Raw genomic sequence first — 25,483 nt, forward strand, 5'->3', positions numbered from 1 at the left:
GTAGGGGGGCTGAGTGTCTGGGTTGGTTGGGGGTCCCCACAGTCTACCTAGGCTAGATGCATTTAAAAATTCTTATTAGATACACAGGCAGTGCAGCTTGCTTCGCAGCTGGGCTACTACGCCCAAAGTATTGCCTAGGCTAGATGCAGTTAAAAATTCTACGCTGACTAGCAGACGCTGAAGCTTTGGAGCAGACCTCTGAGTAAACAGCTCTTCAGAATCAACCATCTGTGTTACCCCAAGCCATAGTGTATGTAGTTTCTTTCAGTTAAAAAGGGGGGGGCACCCAACCCAGCTGGAATTGACGATGCCAACGTCACGTAAAACATAGCAAAGGGACTCCAAAAAGAGTCTCCATTTTTTCCCAAAATTGTCGCACAGGCACCACTTAACCCTAGAACGCATACCTGGGGTCTCGCAGGCCCGCCCTGTTAATTGTTTTCTATTTTCTGCAAGATTACTTTAGTTAGAATTTTGAAACTCTAGGTGTTCTTCATGTATATAGTTGTTTGTCATTTGAGTTTGAGTTATTCCATGTTATTTGCACACGGGCCTAAAAAGCCCCAGGTATGTGAAAGTGTAGATTTTTATGGTCATGCGTTCTAGGGTAAAGTGGCATCAATTGCCCCACAGTTGCTTAAAACGGTTGGTGAGGTGATTTTACCAAATCCTTAAGCTTTTAGTCTCCCCAGGATGACACAGGGGTAGAAAAGTCCTTGTGAATCCATGATTTGTTCATCTTTATGAACGTGAGTATGTCTATATTCTCAGTGGACAGCAGCGTGCGCTTATCTGTCAGCACACCACCAGCAGGTCTGAACACACGTTCAGAGAGAATGCTGGCTGCAGGGCATGACAAGATCTCCAAGGCGTGAGTGGCGAGCTCCAGCCATTTTTCCAGATTGGAATCCCAAAATGCGCAAGGGTCCAGTGACACAGTCATGGCTTCGATGTTCACTTGGAGTTACTCCTGTACCATCCTCTCTAGACGTTGACTATGTGTCAGACTTCTTGTCTCCTGTGGCCTTGCAAAGGATGGTCTAAAAAAGTGGTGAAACGATTCCACAAAATTGCTGTTACCAGCAGATACTGTGTTACTGTTACGGTTTGAGTGATGAAGACTCGACAGTCCCACCGTTGGCAAGTTAGAACTGTGAGATTCACTATGTGCACCACTGGTGTTTTGTGGAAAAGCACATGTAAGATTCTGCAACAGTGTCTGCAGATACTCCTGCATGCGTGAATCCCTTTCTATGGCAGGAATTATTTTGGCAAATTTACTTTTGTACCGGGGATCTAAGAGTGTGGCAACCCAGTAGTCGGGATTACTTCGAATTCTGACAAACCGAGGGTCATGTTGCAGGTAGTGCAGCAAGAAGGCACTCATATGTCTTGTGCATCCAGGAGGACCAAGTCCTTGTTGTGTTGGTACCGAGGTAAGAATCATGCTTCCTTCCTCTGCCCTCTCCCCCCAACCTCGCACAACATAAATGTGATCAAGGTCTCCCTTATCTGATGAGTCTTACATGCCCATCGCCAGTTCGTCCTCCACTTCTTCCTCGGCTCCTGCACCTTCCTCAACAGTTTGGCTGCTACCATGTGCCCTGGTTAATCCCTCTCCCCCTCCCTCCCACGCCTTGGTGCTGCCGACCGTCAGGATCTTGGAGATGTTATCCCATCCGCATACGACTCCTCCACCTCCTCTTGTCCCACCACCTAACTCTGAATTCGGTTTAATCTGTGCTCCAGCATGCAAATCACCGGAATAGTTATGCTGATAATGGCATCGTCGTCAGCACTAAACATCTTCGTCGCCATTTCAAAACTGTGCAGAAGGGTGTGTGCCACAGAGTTACTGCATCTCACCCAGAGGTGTGGTATCTCACCCTCAGGTAAGGAACGAGTATGGCTCGGGACCCTAACACCTGCATCCAACACATACCCGCAGTGGGGGTAGGGCGAGATTGCTATTAAGGGAGAGCACAGTCCCAGGTCCCTAGCTGGCGGGAGGGTCCTATGTAGTGGGTGCTTAGGGGAGCAGCTTAGGGGAGCACATGACAGGGAGAGTATAAATAGGAAGCCATCTTAGAAAGAGCAAGCCAGTCAGAGGAGGAGAAGTGACAGGAGCAGAGGCTCTGCATGAGCTCTGCTCCAGAGGCGGGCCTAGCCTGGGAGGCCCAGGACTAGTGTTGAGCCACCCCCGTAGTGTTCGGGTTCGGTTCGGTTCGTCGAACACCGGGATGTTCGAGGAACTGTTCGTCGAACTGTTCGTCGAACACCTTAGAACACCGTCGAACACCGTTAAAACCAATGGCAGGCAAACAAAAACACATAGAAACACATAGAAAACACCTGCAAAGGTGTCCAAAAGCTGACAAACTGCTCAGAAGACACTCTCTTTAAAAAAGCCGGCCGGCAAATTCAGCAGCGGCATACACCGGTACCCGACAATTTAGACAAGAAGGAATAGAGCATCACACATAGATTAGATAGATAGAAACATGTCAGTCACACATATAAGAAGCACAGTGACAGTGTTGGTTACTGCACTTGTCATTTAGTGTAAAGGATTTATTAAAAAAAATATTAGTGTTTTCATGCACCGTCTCTTTAAAAAAGCCGGCCGGCAATTCAGCATCTGTACCCGACAATTTAGAACAGAAAGAATAGAGCTTCACACATAGATTAGATAGATAGAAACATGTCAGTCACATATATAATAAGTACAGTGATAGTGTTGCTTACTGTACTTGTCATTTAGTGTAAAGGATTTATTTAAAAAAATAATAGTGTTTTCATGCACTGTCTCTTTAAAAAAGCCGGCCGGCAATTCAGCAGCGGTACCCGACAATTTAGAACAGAAAGATAGAGCATCACACATAGATTAGATAGATAGAAACATGTCAGTCACATATATATGAAGTACAGTGATAGTGTTGGTTACTGTACTTGTCATTTAGTGTTAAAATAAAGGATTTATTATTAAAAAAATTGGCGTGGGGTTCCCCTTAATTTTAGGCTCTAGCGGAGGTTAAGCAGACGGCTGGGGCAGATGTTTGAAGCCTGGGAAGGGGGTAATACCCACGGAGCTTCCCAGGCTACTAATATCAGCCCCCAGCTGAATACATAGCCTTTACTAGCTATTAAAATGGGGGACCCCCCAAAAAAAATGACGTGGGGTCCCCCCTAATTTAATAGCTAGCAAAGGCTAGGCAGACAGCTGGGGGCTGATATTAATAGCCCAGGAAGGGAGCCATGAATATTGGCCCCCTCCCAGGCTAGAAACACCAGCCGTCAGCCGCCCCAGAAATGGCGCATTCATAGGATGCGCCAATTCTGGCACTTAGCCTCGCTCTTCCACGCTGCCCTGGTGCGGTGGCAGGGGGTAATAGGGTTGGGGTTGATGTCAGCTTATAATGCCAGCTGACATCAAGCCCAGGTTAGTAATGGAGAGGCGTCTATAAGACACCCCCATTACTAACCCCATAGTCAAAGTTAAAAAAAACACAAACACCCAGAATAAAGTCCTTTAATTGAAATAAAGACACAATCCTTTATTGTTCTAAATTAAACCATACTTACCATAACGCCCATTCCAGCTGAAGCCAACGATCTCCTGCAATAAAAGAAAAATAATAAAGCAACCTCATCCTTACCTTTCCATGGTTCCCACGACAGCTTCAGCTCTGCTACATCGAGATGACAGGCTGGACCGCAGCAGAACGCTGCCATTCAGCCTGTCATCCCGCAGACACTGAGAAGCGCAGGCTTGCTTGCGCTGCTCAGCGTCTCTCTGTGACGACATCCAGATGAGCCGAGTTCATGTCCAATGAACTCGGCTCACCTCATGCACGTCACTGACAGCGTGGGAAAATTCTCACGCTGAAGCGCTGATTGCAGGAGAATTTTCCCACGCTGTCAGTGACGTGCAGGAGGTGAGCTGAGTTCATTGGACATGAGCTCACCTCATGCACATCACTGACAGCGTGGGAGAATTCTCCTGCACTCAGCACTTCAGCGTGAGAATTTTCCCACGCTGTCAGTGACGTGCATGAGGTGAGCCGAGTTCATTGGACATGACCTCGGCTCATCTGGATGCCGTCACAGCGAGACAGTGAGGAGCGCAAGCATGCCTGCGCTTCTCAGTGTCTGCGGGATGACAGACTGGATGGCAGCGTTCTGCTGCGGTCCAGCCAGTCATCTCGATGTAGCAGAGCTGAAGCTGTCGTGGGAACCATGGAAAGGTAAGGATGAGGTTGGTTTATTATTTTTCTTTTATTGCAGGAGATCGTTGGCTTCAGCTGGAATGGGTGTGATGGTAAGTATGGTTTAATTTAGAACAATAAAGAATTGTGTCTTTATTTCAATTAAAGGACTTTATTCTGGGTGTTGTGTTTTTTTTAAATACTTTACTAGAAATTCATGGCGGTCATGTCTAATACTGGCGTGACCCCATGAATTTTGGGCTTGGGGCCAGCTGATAATACCAAGCTGGCCCTAACCCCTTTATTACCCAGTGAGCCACCGCACCAGGGCCCTGGATGAGTTGGGTACAGCGCCAGAAGATGGCGCTTCTATGAACGCGCCATTTTCCGGGGTGGCTGCGGACTGCAATTTGTAGCGGGGGGGGGCCCAGAAAGCTTGGGCCTCCCTGCGCTGCAGATTCCAGCCCCCAGCTGCCTAGTTGTACCTGGCTGGACACAAAAATAGGGCGAAGCCCCACGTACTTTTTTTTTAATTATTTCATGAAATTCATGAAATAATTAAGAAAAAAAGGCCTTCCCTATATTGTTGTGTCCGGCCAGGTACAAATAGGCAGCTGGTGGATGGGGGCAGCCCGTTCCTGCCTGCTGTACCTGGCTGGACACAAATATAGTGCGAAGCCCCACTTCAATTTTTTTTAATTATTTCATGAAATTCATGAAATAATTAAGAAAAAAAGGGCTTCCCTATATTGTTGTGTCCGGCCAGGTACAAATAGGCAGCTGGTGGATGGGGGCAGCCCGTTCCTGCCTGCTGTACCTGGCTGGACACAAATATAGTGCGAAGCCCCACTTCAATTTTTTAAAATTATTTCAGGAAATTCATGAAATAATTTAAAAAAAATTGACGTGGGGCTTCGCACTATATTTGTGTCCAGCCAGGTACAGCAGGCAGGAACGGGCTGCCCCCAACCACCAGCTGCCTATTTGTACCTGGCCGGACACAACAATATAGGGAAGCCCTTTTTTTCTTAATTATTTCATGAAATAATTTAAAGAAAATTGACGTGGGGCTTCGCCCTGTTTTTGTGTCCAGCCAGGTACAACTAGGCAGCTGGGGGCTGGAATCCGCAGCGCAGGGAGGCCCAAGCTTTCTGGGCCACCCCCGCTGCAAATTGCAGTCCGCAGCCACCCCGGAAAATGGCGCGTTCATAGAAGCGCCATCTTCTGGCGCTGTACCCAACTCATCCAGGGCCCTGATGTGGTGGCTCACTGGGTAATAAAGGGGTTAGGGCCAGCTTGGCATTATCAGCTGGCCCTAAGCCCGAAATTCATGGGGTCACGCCAATATTAGACATGACCACCATGAATTTCTAGTAAAGTATTTAAAAAAAACACAACACCCAGAAAAAAGTCCTTTAATTGAAATAAACACACAATTCTTTATTGTTCTAAATTAAACCATACTTACCATCACGCCCATTCCAGCTGAAGCCAACGATCTCCTGAAATAAAAGAAAAATAATAAAGCAACATCATCCTTACCTTTCCATGGTTCCCATGACAGCTTCAGCTCTGCTACATCGAGATGACAGGCTGGACCGCAGCAGAACGCTGCCATCCAGCCTGTCATCCCGCAGACACTGAGAAGCGCAGGCTTGCTTGCGCTCCACAGTGTCTCTCTGTGAGGGCATCCAGATGAGCCGAGTTCATGTCCAATGAACTCGGCTCACCTCATGCACGTCACTGACAGCGTGGGAAAATTCTCCTGCACTCAGCGCTTCAGCGTGGGAGAATTCTCACACTGAAGCGCTGAGTGCAGGAGAATTCTCCCACGCTGTCAGTGACGTGCAGGAGGTGAGCTGAGTTCATTGGACATGAGCTCACCTTATGCACGTCACTGACAGCGTGGGAGAATTCTCCTGCACTCACCGCTTCAGCTTGAGAATTTTCCCACGCTGTCAGTGACGTGCATGAGGTGAGCCGAGTTCATTGGACATGAACTCGGCTCATCTGGATGTCGTCACAGAGAGACGCTGAGCAGCGCAAGCAAGCCTGCGCTTCTCAGTGTCTGCGGGATGAGAGGCTGGATGGCAGCGTTCTGCTGCGGTCCAGCCTGTCATCTCGATGTAGCAGAGCTGAAGCTGTCGTGGGAACCATGGAAAGGTAAGGATGAGGTTGCTTTATTATTTTTCTTTTATTGCAGGAGATCGTTGGCTTCAGCTGGAATGGGCGTGATGGTAAGTATGGTTTAATTTAGAACAATAAAGGATTGTGTCTTTATTTCAATTAAAGGACTTTATTCTGGGTGTTTGTGTTTTTTTTAACTTTGACTATGGGGTTAGTAATGGGGGTGTCTTATAGACGCCTCTCCATTACTAACCTGGGCTTGATGTCAGCTGGCATTATAAGCTGACATCAACCCCAACCCTATTACCCCCTGCCACCGCACCAGGGCAGCGTGGAAGAGCGAGGCTAAGTGCCAGAATTGGCGCATCCTATGAATGCGCCATTTCTGGGGCGGCTGACGGCTGGTGTTTCTAGCCTGGGAGGGGGCCAATATTCATGGCTCCCTTCCTGGGCTATTAATATCAGCCCCCAGCTGTCTGCCTAGCCTTTGCTAGCTATTAAATTAGGGGGGACCCCACGTCATTTCTTTTGGGGGGTCCCCCATTTTAATAGCTAGTAAAGGCTATGTATTCAGCTGGGGGCTGATATTAGTAGCCTGGGAAGCTCCGTGGGTATTACCCCCTTCCCAGGCTTCAAACATCTGCCCCAGCCGTCTGCTTAACCTCCGCTAGAGCCTAAAATTAAGGGGAACCCCACGCCAATTTTTTTAATAATAAATCCTTTATTTTAATACTAAATGACAAGTACAGTAACCAACACTATCACTGTACTTCATATATATGTGACTGACATGTTTCTATCTATCTAATCTATGTGTGAAGCTCTATTCTGTCTGTTATAAATTGTCGGGTACTGCTGCTGAATTGCCGGCCGGCTTTTTTAAAGAGACGGTGCATGAAAACACTATTATTTTTTTTGATAAATCCTTTACGCTAAATGACAAGTACAGTAAGCAACACTGTCACTGTACTTCGTATATATGTGGCTGACATGTTTCTATCTATCTAATCTATGTATGATGCTCTATTCTGTCTGTTATAAATTGTCGGGTACCGCTGCTGAATTGCCGGCCGGCTTTTTTAAAGAGACAGTGCATGAAAACACTATTATTTTTTTAAATAAATCCTTTACACTAAATGACAAGTACAGTAATCAACACTGTCACTGCACTTCTTATATATGTGACTGACATGTTTCTATCTATCTAATCTATGTGTGATTCTCTATTCCTTCTATTCTAAATTGTCGGGTACCGCTGCTGAATTGCCGGCCGGCTTTTTTAAAGAGACGGTGCATGAAAACACTATTATTTTTTTTGATAAATCCTTTACGCTAAATGACAAGTACAGTAAGCAGCACTTTCACTGCACTTCGAATATATGTGGCTGACATGTTTATATCTATCTAATCTATGTGTGAAGCTCTATTCTTTCGGTTCTAAATTGTCGGGTACCGGTGTATGCCGCTGCTGAATTGCCGGCTTTTCATGTTTCACTGTTGGCACTGTTCCCATCGATTTGGGCAATCACTGTAATGCCACAACCACCATGGCTGTGGCATTACAGTGAGTGGCAGACAATCCCTGCATGATTGGTGCTCTAAATAGCGCCAGACATGCAGGACACGCTTTTGGTGCAAGAACAGTTATCGAACATAACCTCGAACAGCCGAATTTTTTGCAAATCGTTCGGGTTCGTCGAACAACTCGAACACCGCCCAAAACAGCTCGAATTTGAGATTGGCGAACAGTTCAAGTCGAACACCGCTCATCTCTACCCAGGACTGAAGGAGAGAAGAGAGGAGTGGGAGCAGGAAGGCTCCAGGAACCAAAGGGACCCTCGGGGTATGGGCCGTGCAGAAGGCCACCCGTACGCCCGCTGCTACTAGGAGGTAGAGGGGTCAGGCCAGATAAGGGGAACCGGTCCCTCAACTAGCGGAGAAACAGCAAGGCTCAACTAGAAACCGGAGGCTGCAGCATTTCATGTACTGCAGGCCAAAGTCCACACCAGTCTCACTAAGAAGGTAGCCACATAGGACCCAGGGGACAGAACACACATCGCCCGCCAAGGCCCGAGGATACCAGATAGAAGTGTCACTGGGTGTGAGGTGCAGGGAGAAGACCAGAGAAAGGGCACAAAGAAGGGGGTCCTGCTAAGTACTCCGGAGCTATCTGGGGGTGGACTGAGCCCCTCACTGAGTACGCACAGCACGACGGGGGAGATTGCTCTGGTACTTGTAATCTGGACTGCAATAACTGTGAGTAAAGATCTTGGGACTGCATCACACAGACTCTGTGTTCATTACTGACTCCCTGCACTACAACCACCATCATCCACCCACACTGCCCTGAAGCTACAGTCTTCCTGTGGGGATTAATAATACCATTGCTGCAAAACCACCAGCTTCAGAGGACAGTTCCGCAGCGGCGGCCCCTTTGGCCTCACTCCACAGGTGGCGTAGTCGGACATTATAAAACCCATATATACAAATTACCCTTGGATTGACTGCTCTGGGTCACGGACCGGGTCACCACCACAGTGACTACAACCCCCAGCGTCTACCGGCCCGGCTCCGGGTACCCCACGGCCCAGGGGGCGCGTCAACTTCATAGGTCCCTGATCTGAGACCACTCCTGCAGCGTGATTTGCCCCACCTCTGGATCTCGTTGGCCCAGGCTATACGTCAGAACGTATTGCACCAGGGCTTGTCGGTGCTGCCACAGTCGCTGCAACATGTGCAGAGTTGAATTCCACCGTGTCGGCACATCGCATTTCAGCCGGTGAACTGGCAGGCCCAACGACTTCAGTAGAGATGTAAGCCATTGAGCTGCGGGATGCGAACGGTGGAAGTGAGCACACAGCGACCGTGCCCTCTGCAGAAGGCCATCTAGTCCGGGATAGTGGGCTAAAAATTGATGGACAAACAGGTTCAACACGTGAGCCATACAAGTCACGTGTGTGACATTGCCCCGGCGAAGGGCCGCACCCAGGTTTGCAGCATTGTCGCACATGGCCTTCCCTGGTTGCAGGTCCAGTGGAGACAACCATTCATGAAACTGGGTCTCCAGAGCTGACCACAACTCCTCAGCTGTGTGACTCACATTTCCCAGACATTTCAAAGTAAACACTGATGCCGTTGAGCCCTGTTGCCAGCATAGTAAGGAGGTGTGCAGGATTCCTTCTGCGCAGTTAGAAAGCAGGTGGCGTTACCAGACAGGCTTTGGGTGCAGGTGGAGGACCGAGAGGAGGTTGAGGAGGCAGAAGCAGTGGAGGAATTTCGAGATAAAGAGGATTGAAGCACAACTCGTGGGGACGGCAAGACTTGGACAGCAGCCCCTTGTCCTGCTGTCACCATAGTTACCCAGTGCCCAGTCAGCGACATGTAACGCCCCTGTCCATGCCTACTCGTCCAAGTGTCTGTGGTGAAATGCACCCTGTCACACACAGAGTTTCTCAAAGAAGCGGTGATGTTGTGTGCGACATGCTGGTGGAGCGCATGCACACCTTTCTTTGAGAAGTAGTGCCGACTGGGCATCTGGTACTGGGGCACTGCGACGGACATAAGGTCTTGAAAATCCTCTGTGTCCACCAGGCGGAAGGGCAGCATTTCTGTAGCCAACAGCTTGCAGATGGTGAAATTCAACCTCTTAGCTTTGTCATGGCTAGGAGGAAATGGTCTTTTGCTTGTCCACATCTGAGGGACCGAGGGCTGGCTGTTGTGCTTAGACGGGGCAGAGTAGGGTGTCCCCAGCAAACTGCCGGTCTGTGAGGAAGATGCAGGCAGACATGTTAGGTTGCCTTGATCCAAAAGTGGTGCTCTCGATGTTGGAGAGCGCTCAACACCAGCTGGTGTTTCCGCTTCCAAATGAACTGACGACCTGCCAATCAAACTGGCTGTTGCGGGTAAAGAGGTGGCATTTCTGCATCCAAAAACATGTGTGACTGCTGTCCCCCCAGTCATAGAGGATGAAGAGGCCGCGGATGCACAAGATGGGGCAGACGGTGGTTGGCCCGGCCCGCTAGGCCGCATTGTAGCACAGTGAGCTTCCCACTGCAACTTATGCTTCATATCCATGTGACGGTTCATGCATGAAGTACTCAAACTATGGATTTTTTGGCCTCTACTTAGCTTTTGGTGACAAATATTACAGATAACACGAGTTGGGTCATCTTTATCGATCTGAAAAAATGCCCAGACTATGCAAGGCTTAGAGCCCATGCGACATAAGAGCCACTACGACTTGTGGTCAGAGGCAGAGTTGTGTTTGAGGATGCAGTTGTTGACGTGCTTCCAGTACTCCGTCTCTGTTCAAGAAGGCGCAACCTAACCTCGTCGTCAATAGCATCTGTGACCCCCCGCTGCACTTGGTATCACAGATCCTAGAAGAGTGCATTGATGGAATCCTCCACAAGAGGCCCCCATAAACATTCACACATCTCCACCTTCCACCTCAGACCAGCAGAGGGAGCCAGTTAGGGATATAAATAGGGAAGGTGGAGCCAGGCAGTTCAGTTCCTCTGAAGAGTTCCTGCAGTAGAGAAGCCTAAGAGAGGTCAATCTGCAGTGGAGCTCAGTCTAGTCTAGGGAACTCAGTTAATAGTTCAGCAGTGGAGCACGAGGCTCCTGCTAGCTAGATTCAGGGAGCCCAGTTAGAGCTTAAGGTGTGTCGGCGCCATAAGATCGGTGAAGCGCGGCAAGCTAACGTTAGTATGTATAGCTTAGTGAGGGCCCGAGTAGGCCGAAGGTGAGTGGCGAGTTAGTACATAAGGGGCAGAGTAACTTAACCAGCTGACCCTGAAGAATTTACCAGACACCGGATCCGAGCTTACCGGGACCTCTATGACCCAGTAAGGCATAACCGGAATCCCTGGAGAACTACAAGTCCCAGGATCGCTAAGGTGCTGATACGTAACAGAGCCAGGAGACGCTTAGGCCCCGCATACTGGTAGCGTGAACTCCAAGAGAAGGCCCTCCCACAAGATTAGCCAGCGCAGGACAGAGACAAAGTTAGGCCTAGCTCCAAGCCAGTCAGAAACTTACTACGCAGAGGCAAGAAACAGGAGGCCCTACACCCGCTCATTGGGGAGAATCCTGATATGCACCCTTCACCCTACAGTGCTCCGGGATGTGCCTGAATTTCCACCAGTAAAAGGTACTAAAGTGACTACCGTGTCCGTTCCCGTTCTTGCTCTGACCCAGCTGGGTCTCTCCTGTCCTGCATTCCCCCTGCATACGCTTTTCTGAGGCCTAGCTCCACCTGTGGGGAGCTATACCATCGAGCTGCCTTATCACCGGCCTCAGTGGACTGCTGCAGCGCTGGTGCTTCTCAGCAGATACCACAGGTGGCATCACGAACTCTTATAAAATTAACAATTATCCACCCTTTTAAAGAGTGACCCCAGGGTACTGGCCCGGGAGCCGAAGACCGCGACATCCCCAAGGCCAGGCAAAGGCCCGGGTACCGAGTCATCCCCTTCCCCTGGGCTAGTCACATCCTCCTCCACCTCCTCTGCTGACCTCATCGACTGGCTGACTGTGGGTTGACAGTTAGTGGGATCTCCAACCTCGTCATCATCACCCTGTGTGTTCTCACACCCGTCGTCCTCAGAGCCAACCTCTTCCTGCCCTGACCGAAAAGTCAAGTTGTCGCTCCAATCAGGTATTTGAGTCTCATCATCGTCTTCATTATTGTTTCCACCAACAGGAGTTACAGTTTGGGAACGAGGGTCTACATTATGCTCAGAACCTTCTTCATCTGGTCCTGGATCCGACTTATAAAGATTCTGGGCATCAGTGCAGATCATTTCCTCGTCTGGATTAACAGAAGCTCTGGAGCAGACCTCAGTTTCCCATGCTATACTATGAGTAAACAGCTGTGCAGACTCAATCATCTGTGTTACCCCATACTCAGACGGGCAGCTGGAGACTTGGGAGCTGTGAGGAAGCAAGTGCGATTGGGGTGACACCTCTGAGGACTGGAGTATTTGTGATGTTGAAGTTGAGGTGGAGGAGAGCCCACTTGAAGGAGCACTCGATATCCGTTGAAGCACCTGCTGTTTTTGTGCCTCATCTGGAATTTGTAGCGATGGGCGTGTCCGTAAGAAAGGGATCTTATCACATTGTTCACGAAAAGAAGTAGACATCTTAGTTTGGCTGGAAGATGGTCTTTCTTCTGCAGATGTTAATCCCCCCCCCCACCGCAGGGGGGCTCGACCCACCAGCGGACAGGCACCAGTATTGGGAGAGGGGGGCTGGCCTTCAGGGTCCAAAGCGGCTCTGGCACAAGCCCGGCGACACGGAGGTGGCACGGGCAGGAACGGACTGGCCGTGTCAGCTTCGCACTTTTTTGGTTTTAGATGGGCATGACATGCCTATATCTGTGTCTCTCCCTCCTTTTACTCCTCCACCTCTTTTCTTTTCGCATGACTATATGTACTTGTCACTTTTCCATGTGTTAGTTGTGTCTTCTGAGCAGTTTGTCAGCTTTTGGACACCTTTGAAGATGTTTTCTATGTGTTTCTATGTGTTTTTGTTTGCCTGCCATTGGTTTTAACGGTGTTCGAAGGTGTTCGACGAACAGTTCGGCGAACATACGGGTGTTCGACGAACCGAACCGAACTCGAACACTACGGGGGTGGCTCAACACTATATGAGATCCATTTGACGGACAAACCACAGTTTTAAATAGCTGGCCTGTAGGTAACTATTTTTAACAGCGAACTGGTGTCAATAACTTTGCTGACACACTGCAACAAAATTTTAATGGAGGCCAGGAATGGCAGAATTTTCAGCGCAATTATATGTGATCCTTGTGACTTACAAACCACAGTTTTAAATAGCTGGCCTGTAGGTAACTATTTTTAACAGCGAACTGGTGTCAATAACTTTGCTGACACACTGCAACAAAATTTCAATGGAAGCCAGAAATGGCAGAATTTTCAGCACAATTATATATTATTCGTGTGACGGACAAACAAAGTGTTTAATAGCTAGCCTGTAGGTAACTATTTTTAACAGTGACCTCATGTCAATAAGTTTGCTGACACACTGAAACAGAATTTCACTGGAAGCCAAAAATGGTAGGATTTAGAGCGAACTTATATGTGATCCATGTGACGGACAAACCACAGTTTTAAATAGCTGGCCTGTAGATAACTATTTTTAACAGCAAACTGGTGTCAATAACTTTGCTGACACACTGAAACAAAAATTTAATGGAGGCCAGAAATGGCAGAAATTTTAGCGCAATTATATGTGATCCATGTGACGGACAAACCACATTTTTAAATAGCTGGCCTGTAGGTAACTATTTTTAACAGCGCCGACCTCGTCTCAATAAGTTCACTGTTACACTGTAACAAAATTTCAATGGAGGCCAGAAATGGTGGAAATTTCAGAGTAATTATATGTGATCCGTGTGACGGACAAACCACAGTTTTACATAGCTGGCCTGCATGTAACTATTTTTAACAGCAAACCGGTGTCAATAACTTTGCTGACACACTGAAGCAAAATTTTAATGGAGGCCAGAAATGGCAGATTTTTCAGCGGAATTATATGTGATCCGTGTGATGGACAAACCACAGTTTTAAATAGCTGGCCTGCAGGTAACTATTTTTAACAGCAACCTCGTGTCAATAAGTTCACTGACACACTGAAACAAAATTTTAATGGAGGTCAAAAATGGCAGGATTTAGAGCGAACTTTTATGTGTCCGTGTGATGGACAAACCACAGTTTTAAATAGCTGGCCTGTAGGTAACTATTTTTAACAGCGCCGACCTCGTGTCAATAAGTTTGCTGTTACACTGCAGCAAAATTTCAATGGAGGCCAGAAATGGTAGAATTCTCAGCGCAATTATATGTGATCCGTGTGAAGGACAAACCACAGTTTTAAATAGCTGCTCTGCAGGTAACTATTTTTAACAGAAAACTGGTGTCAATAACTTCGCTGCCACACTGAAGCAAAATTTCAATGGAGGCCTGAAATGGCAAAATTTTCAGCGCAATTATATGTGATGCGTGTGATGGACAAACCACAGTTTTAAATAGCTGGCCTGTAGGTAACTATTTTTAACATCAAACTGGTGTCAATAACTTCGCTGACACACTGAAACAAAATTTTAATGGAGGCCAGAAATGGCAGAATTTTCAGCGCAGCTATATGTGATCTGTGTGATGGACAAACCACAGTTTTAAATAGCTGGCCTGTAGGTAACTATTTTTAAAAGCGCCGACCTCATCTCAATAAGTTTGCTGACACACTGCAACAAAATTTCAATGGAGGCCAGAAATGGCAGAATTTTCAGCGCAATTATATGTGATCCGTGTGACTGACAAACCACAGTTTTAAATAGCTGGATTTTTAGCGCTGTATTATGGAAAGGATCTGGCTGTATTCTGCAGTGCCAACAAGCAAATGGTGCAGAAAAACAGTGTTCTCTGGATTGCTTTTTAAGCAAATGATCAGGATTAAGATAAAAAAAAATATTCCTGGCACCTGATACCTGGGGCTGTTTCTACACATTAAAATGTAAAAGCCCCAGTAGAAAGAACTGGTGCTATATGAACTGCAGTCTGCTATATACCCTGCCTGCCTAGCACTGATATCTCTGCTGCTGGATTAGTCCTCAGAAGGACTGTTAATTGAGTTGGATATGTATAGAATCTTGTAGAATACATACACTAATAAACAAGCAAATCTCTCCCTAACTCAGCAGCACCTCTCCCTACATTGCCTGATTGCGGAGTAGACTTTGACTGATATAGACCTGATGACGCTGTGCGGCCAGCCAATCACTGTAATGCCACAACCAACATGGCTGCGGCATTACAGTGTGTGGCAGACAATCCCTGCATGTTGATTGTCGCTCTAAAGAGAAATACTTCGGGTGAGCACCGAGTAGTAGCAAGCATGCTCACTCATCACTAGTCATTAGAGCAATCCTTCGTATCCAAAGTAACTGGTCAACTGGGATGCTTTTTATTAACCTCTTGGGATGTGATGATTCTGCATGTAGTAGAGTATTTGCAGTAGTGGGTTTTCTATATACATCAGTTTGGATAAGACCATGTTCATCAATTTCGAGAAGAACATCCAGGAACTCCATATCACGTTGTCCTGTCCTGTGAGTAAGTTTGATGTTCTTATCGTTTATATTGAGTGAATCCATAAACGTTGTCAATTCATCATTTGAGCCTTGCCACAAGAAAAGAATGTCATCAATGTATCGATTCCAAGTTAACAATTTATCTGCATGGGGTACAACATCCGTAAGCAAGATGTCCCTCTCCCACAGCCCCAGGAACAAGTTGGCATATGAAGGCACACACGACGCCCCCATAGCCGTGCCCCAGAGCTGTAGGTGGAGGGACCCCTGAAATAGGAAAAAGTTATGTGTTAGGGCAAATTGTAGAAATTCCAGAACTAGATGGATCATGGCTGTATCCAAATTTGACATCTTCAAGAAAAACTTTGCGGCCATAAGCCCATCTGTATGATTGATGGACGTGTATAGCTGGACGAAAGAGGAGATACTAAAAGATTTTCTCTCTCTGGAAGACCGAGCACATCCATGCTATCCTACTGGTTTTCAGAAGTGTAATGCTTGCTTTCGCCTGTGGGAGTGCTGTAGAGAATATCCACAGCAGTGTTCCTCCACTAATTGTAGTTGATCAGTCTGCCCTACTGCTGAAATCCTCAGTGATCGAGATTAACATTGACTTGTTTTCTGATCAATGCATTCAGCTCAATCTCGTCCTTATCCAGCCATCCCTCGTCAAAGCCTAGTTGGCGGAGAAACGCTTGTTGGGAGGCGGCACATGTGCACCCATCATCATTATCTATGTGGCATGCTTTGTTCTGTTTATCAACTTGGCACTTCCATTCTTTGTTGAATTTTAGTGTTATTTTCTCCTATCTACTTTATCTACCCTGTCTGATCTATATGAGCTTGGTTATTTATATGCAATTTGCACTCTTACACCTACCTCATATGCATTTATGCACTGTCACTTTAACATCCATATTCAGTTTGGTAGATATTTAGATTGTGCTGAACTTGGTATGCTCCTTGGTCCTTTATATGCACTTTGCACTTTTACACATACTTACCTCATATATAGAATAGGTTCCAATTGTTGTGCACTGTCACTTTATTAATTAGTATACTGTATATAAGTTCTATACTAATATGTTTTGGTGTATTATTTATTATACTTAGTTGGAACATATCATACCACATTTTATTGTGAATTTATTATCATCTTATAATCATGTATTTATATTTTGTTGGTGCACATGTTTGCTCGCCGGTTTGTCCCTCCTGTGTGGGCTATTTTCCTTTTTCTTATGTTTTTAATTTTTTGTTTCAATAAAATTACTTTCTAATAATTAATGATTCTGCATCTATATATAGGTTTATATATCATTATAGATGAGGGCCAGAGCCCCGAAAAAACCCTTTACAGACTGGAGACAGACTGAATCCTGCGGTAAACAAAATGCCCACGATTAAGGATCTCCCTGCAGTAGAGAGAGTCGTAGCACCACAACAGGCATTAGCAAGCAGTGGGGTGGCCACAGACACAAGGCGTTAAACTGTTCCCTACAACATAAACATGAGGGCAGTTGCCAGTCTTACTGTTAGGTCTTCCAGACTCTGGCTCTTTTTTAAAGGCTGCCCAGAAAACCCCAAAAAGGCCATTTGCAACATCTGCCATGCCAGCATCAGCAGGGGTAGCAAAATTACCAGCCTGCCACCACCAGCATGATCAGGCACATGGCAGCAAAACATCTGACTAGTTGGGCCCAATGCCAGGGTACAGAAACAGTGTCTGCGGGTGACACCACTGCCTATTCTGCTGTTGTGCATGCATGCCAATCCCCTGTCCATGGCACAGGTGAAGATGCCTCCCACCCTGCACCTGTTGTTGCACACTCGCAACCACCACCATCAGCAACCATGTCCTTGTCCCAGCGCAGCGTTCAGTTGTCCCAACTCCAGTCCTTTGATCGCATGCGCAGATACACAGCCAACCACCCACAGGCCACAGCACTAAGCTGCCACATTTCGTGACTCTTTGCACTTGAAATGTTGCCTTTTAGTTTTGTGGAGACAGAATCTTTCAGCAACTTCATGGCAGCAGCCATTCTCGGTACTCAGTCTTCAGCTGCCACTATTTCTCCTGGTGTGCCGTCCCCACCTTACACAAGTATGTGTCCCAGAACATTACTCATGCCCTCAACAATGTAGTTACTGGGAAGGTCCACCTAATCACAGACACGTGGACAAGTGCTTGTGGCCAGGGATGGTACATCTCACTGACAGCACTCTGGGTTAATATAGTGGTAGTTGGGACCCAGTCGGACCCTGAGATGGAAAATGTCCTCCCAACGCTGAGGAATTCAGGCCCTAGGTCAATCAGGGTTGCCCCTACATTCTACAGCTCCTGCACCTCCTCCTCTTCAGCCTCCATCTCAGAAAGGACCACATCAGTCAGAATCTGGAAGCACTGCCTTGACCACGCGGCTACATGTTGTTCTGAAGTTAATATGCTTAGGGGACAAACCGCACACCGCTGCGGAGTTGTAGACTGCTGTAAGAGAGCAGGCAGATCTGTAACTCTCACCGCTGATCCTACAGCCAGGTATGGTCAGGTGTGACAATGGCTGTAACCTGGTGGCGGCCCTGAAGTTTGGAAACCTCGCACACATACCATGCCTGGCCCATGTTCTCAACCTAGTGGTTCAGCGATTTCTCAAAACCTACCCAGATCTGCCTGAGCTGCTTGTCAGACTATGCCGCTTGTCTACCCATTTTAGAAAGTCACCTACAGCTTCTGCTGCCCTCGCAGTGCTTCAGCAGCGGTTGCAGCTTCCAACTCACCGACTGGTGTGCGATGTCACCACGTGTTGGAACTCAACCTTGCATATGTTGGGTAGAATTTGTGAGCAGCAGAGGGCAGTTGTTGAGTACCAGCTTCAACACGCCTGTCGGTAATCAGGTGAGCCTCCGTACATGAGAGCTTATGAGTGGGCATGGATGTCTGACATCTGTGCCGTCCTCCAAAACTTTGAGGACTCCACCAAGATGGTAAGTAGTGATGACGCCATAATTAGCGTCACCATCCCGCTTCTTTGTCTACTGAAATGCTCGCTGCTCACAATTAAAGAGGAGGCATTGCAGGCGCAGCACGATGAGATGGAGCAAGGAATTATGTATGGTGATGCCACACAGACCAAACTCATCTCATCTCAACTCAACATGAATTGGGTGATAATGAGGAGGAGGAGGAAGAGGAGGAGGTACAGGAGCTGTTTTCCTTCGCTACAGACTGTACTACCCACACAACAGTCATACTGTTTGTTCAGCGTGGATAGCCTGAGGAGAGGGAGAACGAGGAGGTGGACCAGTAGGAGGATGAGGAGGAGAGCTTGGACAGTCGTCCTCTTGGTCAGGACAGGAAATTCTTGGCTGTTGGCAGTCTGGCACACATGGCTGACTTTATGTTCCGCTGCCTTTCTCATGACATTTGCCTTGTACGCATTTTGGCAACAGTAATTACTGGTTGGTTAAACTTCTACACCCATGCTACAATGAGAACTTTCTATCTCTTCTTCCCATGGTGGAGAGGTCTAATAAAATGGTGCAATACCAGAAGGCACTTGTTGATTAATTTTTAAAAAAATTTCCATCTGAAAATGCTGGCGGTAGAGGTCACAGTTCGTTGGACAACCAAGGAGTACAGGTGAGGGAGATACAAATACGATGCAGCAGAGGCACAGAAACACGGTCAAAGGTGTGGGACAGTTTTCTCAGACCCACCCAATGCACAGGTCATGATGCGTGGGGTACTCTCACAAGGAGGGAAAAGTTTTGGAAGATGCTGAAGGAGGAACTTGCCGACCGTACCAACATCCTCCTTCATTCCTCTGTGCCTTATAACAATTGGGTATTCATGCTGGACACATGGCATGAACTGGCTCTCTACACCTTTGAGGTCCAGACCTGCCCTGCGGCTTGCGTTTTGTCAAAGCGAGTTTTTTGTGCAACTGAGGGTTTTATAACTGATAGGCGCATCCGCCTGTCAACTGAAAATGCTGACAGGCTGACTCTTATAAAAATGAACAAGGGCTGGATTGGGCCAGACTTCTCAACACCACCTGATGATAGCAGCGGAACATAAAGTCAAATCCAGTAGCTTTTTTTGGGTCTATTCCCATGCACCTTCACACCCAGACATGGGTATAAACTTCCTGATTTTCTTTATTTTCTGTTTTCGTCCTCCTTCTACCTCTAACATTCTGTATGTTATACAGTATGTTCATGTATATCCCCCAGGGGTAAATGTATTTTAGCCCATGCACACAGTGCATGGGCATTACCAGTATAGAAGACCCACTCCTTAACAATGGTAACAATTTTTTAAAAGGGGTCCTCCTCTATGTCTCTTCAAAGGGGTATAGAAGTGCTTCCAATATTTTGTCAGCCCTTGCAGTCACTGCATGGGCATTACCACTATATGAGACCCTCTTCTTTACCCCTTCGCAACCTTGGGTTTTGTCGTTTTTGCTTTTTCGTTTTTTGCTCCCCTTGTTCCCAGAGCCATAGCGTTTTTATTTTTTGGACAATATGGCCGTGTGAGGGCTTATTTTTTGCGGGACAAGTTGTACTTTTTAAAGCCATTACTAGTTTTACCATATTATGTACGGGAAAACGGGAAAAAAATTCCAAGTGCGGTAAAATTGCAAAAAAGTGCAATACCACAGTTGCTTTTTATTTATTTTTTTAGCATATTCACTGAATGCTAAAACTGACCTGCCATTCTTATTCTCCAGGTCATTATCAGTTCGTAGACACCAAACATGTATAGGTTATTTTATATTTAAGTGGTGAAAAAAAAATCCAAAATTTGGTAAAAAAAACTAAAGAAAAATAGCGCCATTTTCCGAGACCTGTAGCGTCTCCATTTTTTGTGATGCGGGGCTAGGTGAGGGCTTATTTTTTGCGCGCCGGGCTGACTTTTTTATTGATAACATTTTGGGGTAGATCCGATGTTTTGATCGCCCGTTATTGCATTTTTTTTCAATTTTGCGGCGACCAAAAAACGTAATTCTGGCGTTTAGAATTTTTTTCTCGTTACACCGTTTACCGATCGGATTAATTAATTAATTTTTTAGATTGATAGATGGGGCGATTCTGAACTCGGCGATACCAAATATGTGTATGTGGGTTTTTTTTTTATATTTTATTTTGAATGGGGCGAAAGGGGGGTGATTTAAACTTTTAGATATTTTTTTTTTTTTTTATATTTTTCAAACATTTTTTTTTCACTTACTGCATGCTTCAATAGTCTCCATAGGAGACTAGAAGCAGCAGTTGTCTGATCGTCTCTGCTACATACAGGGGACAAGCAGATCCCCTGCATGCAGCAGAAATGGTCCTGTGCTATGAGCGCCGACCACTAGGTGGCACTCATAGCGACCAGATCATGACAACCACAGGCGTCTGCTGCAGACCCTGGGTTGTCATGCCCACCCATCGGTGACCCGCGATCACATGACGGGGTCGCCGATAGGCGGGGCTTATGACGCGCAACCCGGAAGCGCGCGTTAAATGCCGCTGTTGGAGATTGACAGCGGCATTTAACATGTTAACAGCCGCGGGTGGATCGCGATTCCACCCGCGGCTGTTGCGGGCACATGTCAGCTGTAAGAATCAGCTGATATGTGCTCGGTTCAGTGAGGGCTCAGCGCAGCAGCCCTCACTGAACCAGTGGTACGCAAATGTGCGCACTAATACGGCAAGGGTTGGAAAGGGGTTAATAATGGGAACATCAAAGCATAGCTGGCTGATGGCCCTCTAACAATAGTAAGGGATCACTGCTGGCCCTCTATCAATAGTAAGGGCCGACTGATGGCCTTATAAAAATAGGCTTTGTGATTTTCACAGTCCCTCCTTCATAAATGAAACAGGATGTGTCTGATCATGTCTCACAAAACACATGGCCAGATAAGGGAGTAAAATGTTAAAATGACATTTAATGTTGAATGAATTTTTCACTGTTAAAAGCATTGCAAAAGTGAAAAAACGCATCAAAAACGCTACGTGCGAACATAGGCCAAGGTGTGGAGTAGCATTTTTCTTTTTGCTTATTTATTTTGCCTTATATACAAGTCATTACCCTGGAAAGAATGTTCCTTAACATTTTTTCCAGGAAAATCTATTTTGGCTTCATTTTTGCATGTTTTATTGTCAGTCCGTAAAAGTGGCGTAATACTCTGACAACATTGTTCAGAGCAGTGACCTGGGAGTTAGAGATGCTTCCAGGGGTCTTCTCCATGCTGTTCCCATATCATTTTAGCACTGTTCCCAACAATTTGGGCAATTTTTATCCCCCCTCCAGACCTCGAGGAGGTGGGAGGGGGCCGCCAGAAAAATCCTCGAGTTCCCATTGACTTACATTGGGCTCATTGCTTGGGTTGAGCACCCAAGCATTACGATTTGCTCGACCCGAGCATCGAGCACCAAGCATTTTAGTGCTCGCTCATCACTACTATCTACAAATTCATACATACTTTTTTAGTTCCTGGTCCAAAGATTAAACTGTATATGGAAAGTTCTACAGTCTGCAGGAGCAAGCTGAAGAAAAAGGTGCTGTAGTAATATTTGACAGATAATGGAGAGGTCATCTAGATGTTCACTGACTCCGCCTACACTTTGTTTTATTTACTTTATTATGTTTTGTATTTTACATTATGTATATTGATTTGCCCAATATTGATTGTGTAAGAAGGATTTTTCTGGTGTATTCTTTCTTGTTTTACGCAGATGTCACAACTAGCAGAGTTTTTAATTGTCCAATACCTTATTGAAGACAAGAAAGTTTTGTTTTTGCTAGTAGTTAAAATCCTAATAAGGCTGTGGCCTCCACACGTCACCCAAAAATCTTAGTCTTGTCCATTGTTATAATGAAGCTAATGGAGGTATTATGGGCTTCATCAGACTTCAATTGTGATTACGGCTATTCCATGCACTCTTAAAGATTTAGTGTGGCAAATATACAATAACACAAAATATTTGGAATGGTGAATATATATACAGCACTGCTTGTCGATGTGTACAGGGTAACATATAGAGAGGACAAACAATGGCTTTGTGAAATCATCTAAGTTACAGAACCCCAAACAACATGACATTTGTTAAGAAACACTCATGTTCATCATTTACAAATATAGTGGAAATTCAATTAATAGATGTAATCACAAGAGACTGAGCATACACTTGAAGACTGACACATTAAATCAAAATATCACTTTGACTACCGCCAACTTACGAAAAGTTATTTGTCATCATCAGTGAAATCAATGCTGGTTTACAAGCAATTTTCCTCACCTACTATTTACAACTCACAACCTTTCTGAACTCTTCGGCCCTTGGGTTGAGAGACACACAGCCAAGTGTTGCAGTCTTTTTTTCTAGAAATAGAACATGATGTTCTAGTTTTGGCGATTATTTGTAAATCAGATTACACCAGAGTCAGAAACTAACATTGTGGTGCAAAACAAAATAACAGACAACAGACTGTGCAAAAAGCAAGAGACAAGGGATGAAAGAAACTTATTTTACAGCTGCTCGCAAAAGGGCAATCTGGATGAAACATGCGGGTCTTATCTGTTGTCACATTCTATAAATCTGTTTTTCTTCCAAATCAATTTCCATTAAAATCTCTCTGAGCACCCCAAATCACCCTCATTAGGACTCCTGTTATTTTACAGTTATGATAATAGAAGCATGAAGAAATGCCTAGGCCTCCATCCAAGTAATGTCTCCCACACACATCTTGTCTTCTATCTCTACACTACAGCTGTAAGTTACCCTGGCTAGAATTCCAGGCATTTCTCTCTTTTTTTGGAAAATATTAACACTGATTACAGATTAAATAGCTTGTTCTTAGCAGCCTGTACCCAACCGTTATCTGATATTCATTGAAATTCTGCTCAGGTACTGTGTTCTATTTAAGAACAAAAACACTTATCTTGTTCTTGTGTATGTGGTTCTTTCTTTTAGTAATATTCCTGGCTTGATCTCCCCTTTTAAAATCCTTTAAATACCAGTGCAATAATAATTTCACCACTAGCAACCTGAGTTGACAAAACATTGTTGATGTGTCAGCTCCAGAAACTATTAAATCTCCGTTACAGAGAGATAATTAATTTGCTAATTACACATTCTCTCTCACCATATTTCATCAGGAATAGACGTAAGTGCTTCCAAAGTAAGTTCAGCAAAGCATCCCTTTCAATGTTGCACAAACATTACGACTGCCCTGAAAATAAGCTTGTGTATATATCCTCCATTAACCAGGGGATTTTCTACATATTTCAGTAGCTTGGTACGTCTATTTAGACTATCTAGTAGAGATGAGCAGATCATTTGACATTCAAATTCGCCGGCTTCATCGATTTTATTCCAAAGAAATTAAATTTACGGAGAATAAATTGGTGTAATTCTCAAGAATGGAAAGCTTGTAATTGCTCAGAAAATATATGTGGGGGAGAGGAGAGAGATAGAACCCAGCTGACCATAAGAGCTTACAATCTACAGGGGAGACTTTCTTAGTGACTCTACAGATGGAAAATCAACTCATATTTAGTGTTGAGCCACCCCCGTAGTGTTCGGGTTCGGTTCGGTTCGTCGAACACCGGGATGTTCGAGGAACTGTTCGTCGAACTGTTCGTCGAACACCTTAGAACACCGTCGAACACCGTTAAAACCAATGGCAGGCAAACAAAAACACATAGGAACACATAGAAAACACCTTCAAAGGTGTCCAAAAGCTGACAAACTGCTCAGAAGACGCTTTCTTTAAAAAAGCCGGCCGGCAATTCAGCAGCGGCATACACCGGTACCCGACAATTTAGACATGAAGGAATAGAGCATCACACATAGATTAGATAGATAGAAACATGTCAGTCACATATATATGAAGTACAGTGACAGTGTTGCTTACTGTACTTGTCATTTAGTGTAAAGGATTTATTAAAAAATATAATAGTGTTTTCGTGCACCGTCTCTTTAAAAAAGCCAGCCGGCAATTCAGCAGCGGTACCCGACAATTTATAACAGACAGAATAGAGCTTCACACATAGATTAGATAGATAGAAACATGTCAGTCACATATATATGAAGTACTGTGACAGTGTTGCTTACTGTACTTGTCATTTACTGCAAAGAATTTATTTAAAAAAATAATAGTGTTTTCATGCACCGTCTCTTTAAAAAAGCCGGCTGGCAATTCAGCATCTGTACCCGACAATTTAGAATAGAAGGAATAGAGAATCACACATAGATTAGATAGATAGAAACATGTCAGCCACATATATACGAAGTACAGTGACAGTGTTGCTTACTGTACTTGTCATTTAGTGTAAAGGATTTATTAAAAAATATAATAGTGTTTTCGTGCACCGTCTCTTTAAAAAAGCCGGCCGGCAATTCAGCAGCGGTACCCGACAATTTATAACAGACAGAATAGAGCTTCACACATAGATTAGATAGATAGAAATATGTCAGTCACATATATATGAAGTACTGTGACAGTGTTGCTTACTGTACTTGTCATTTACTGCAAAGGATTTATTAAAAAAAATAATAGTGTTTTCATGCACCGTCTCTTTAAAAAAGCCGGCCGGCAATTCAGCATCTGTACCCGACAATTTATAACAGACAGAATAGAGCTTCACACATAGATTAGATAGATAGAAACATGTCAGTCACATATATAATAAGTACAGTGACAGTGTTGGTTACTGTACTTGTCATTTAGTATTAAAATAAAGGATTTATTATTAAAAAAAATTGGCGTGGGGTTCCCCGTAATTTTAGTCTCTAGCGGAGGTTAAGCAGACAGCTGGGGCAGATGTTTGAAGCCTGGGAAGGGGGTAATACCCACGGAGCTTCCCAGGCTACTAATATCAGCCCCCAGCTGAATACCTAGCCTTTACTAGCTATTAAAATGGAGGACCCCGCAAAAAAAATGACGTGGGGTCCCCCCTAATTTAATAGCTAGCAAAGGCTAGGCAGACAGCTGGGGGCTGATATTAATAGCCCAGGAAGGGAGCCATGAATATTGGCCCCCTCCCAGGCT

This window comes from Phyllobates terribilis, unplaced genomic scaffold (genome assembly GCF_046119375.1).
Source record: "Phyllobates terribilis strain yellow unplaced genomic scaffold, ASM4611937v1 Scaffold_2__4_contigs__length_985480577, whole genome shotgun sequence".
NCBI classification, from domain to species: Eukaryota; Metazoa; Chordata; class Amphibia; order Anura; family Dendrobatidae; genus Phyllobates; species Phyllobates terribilis.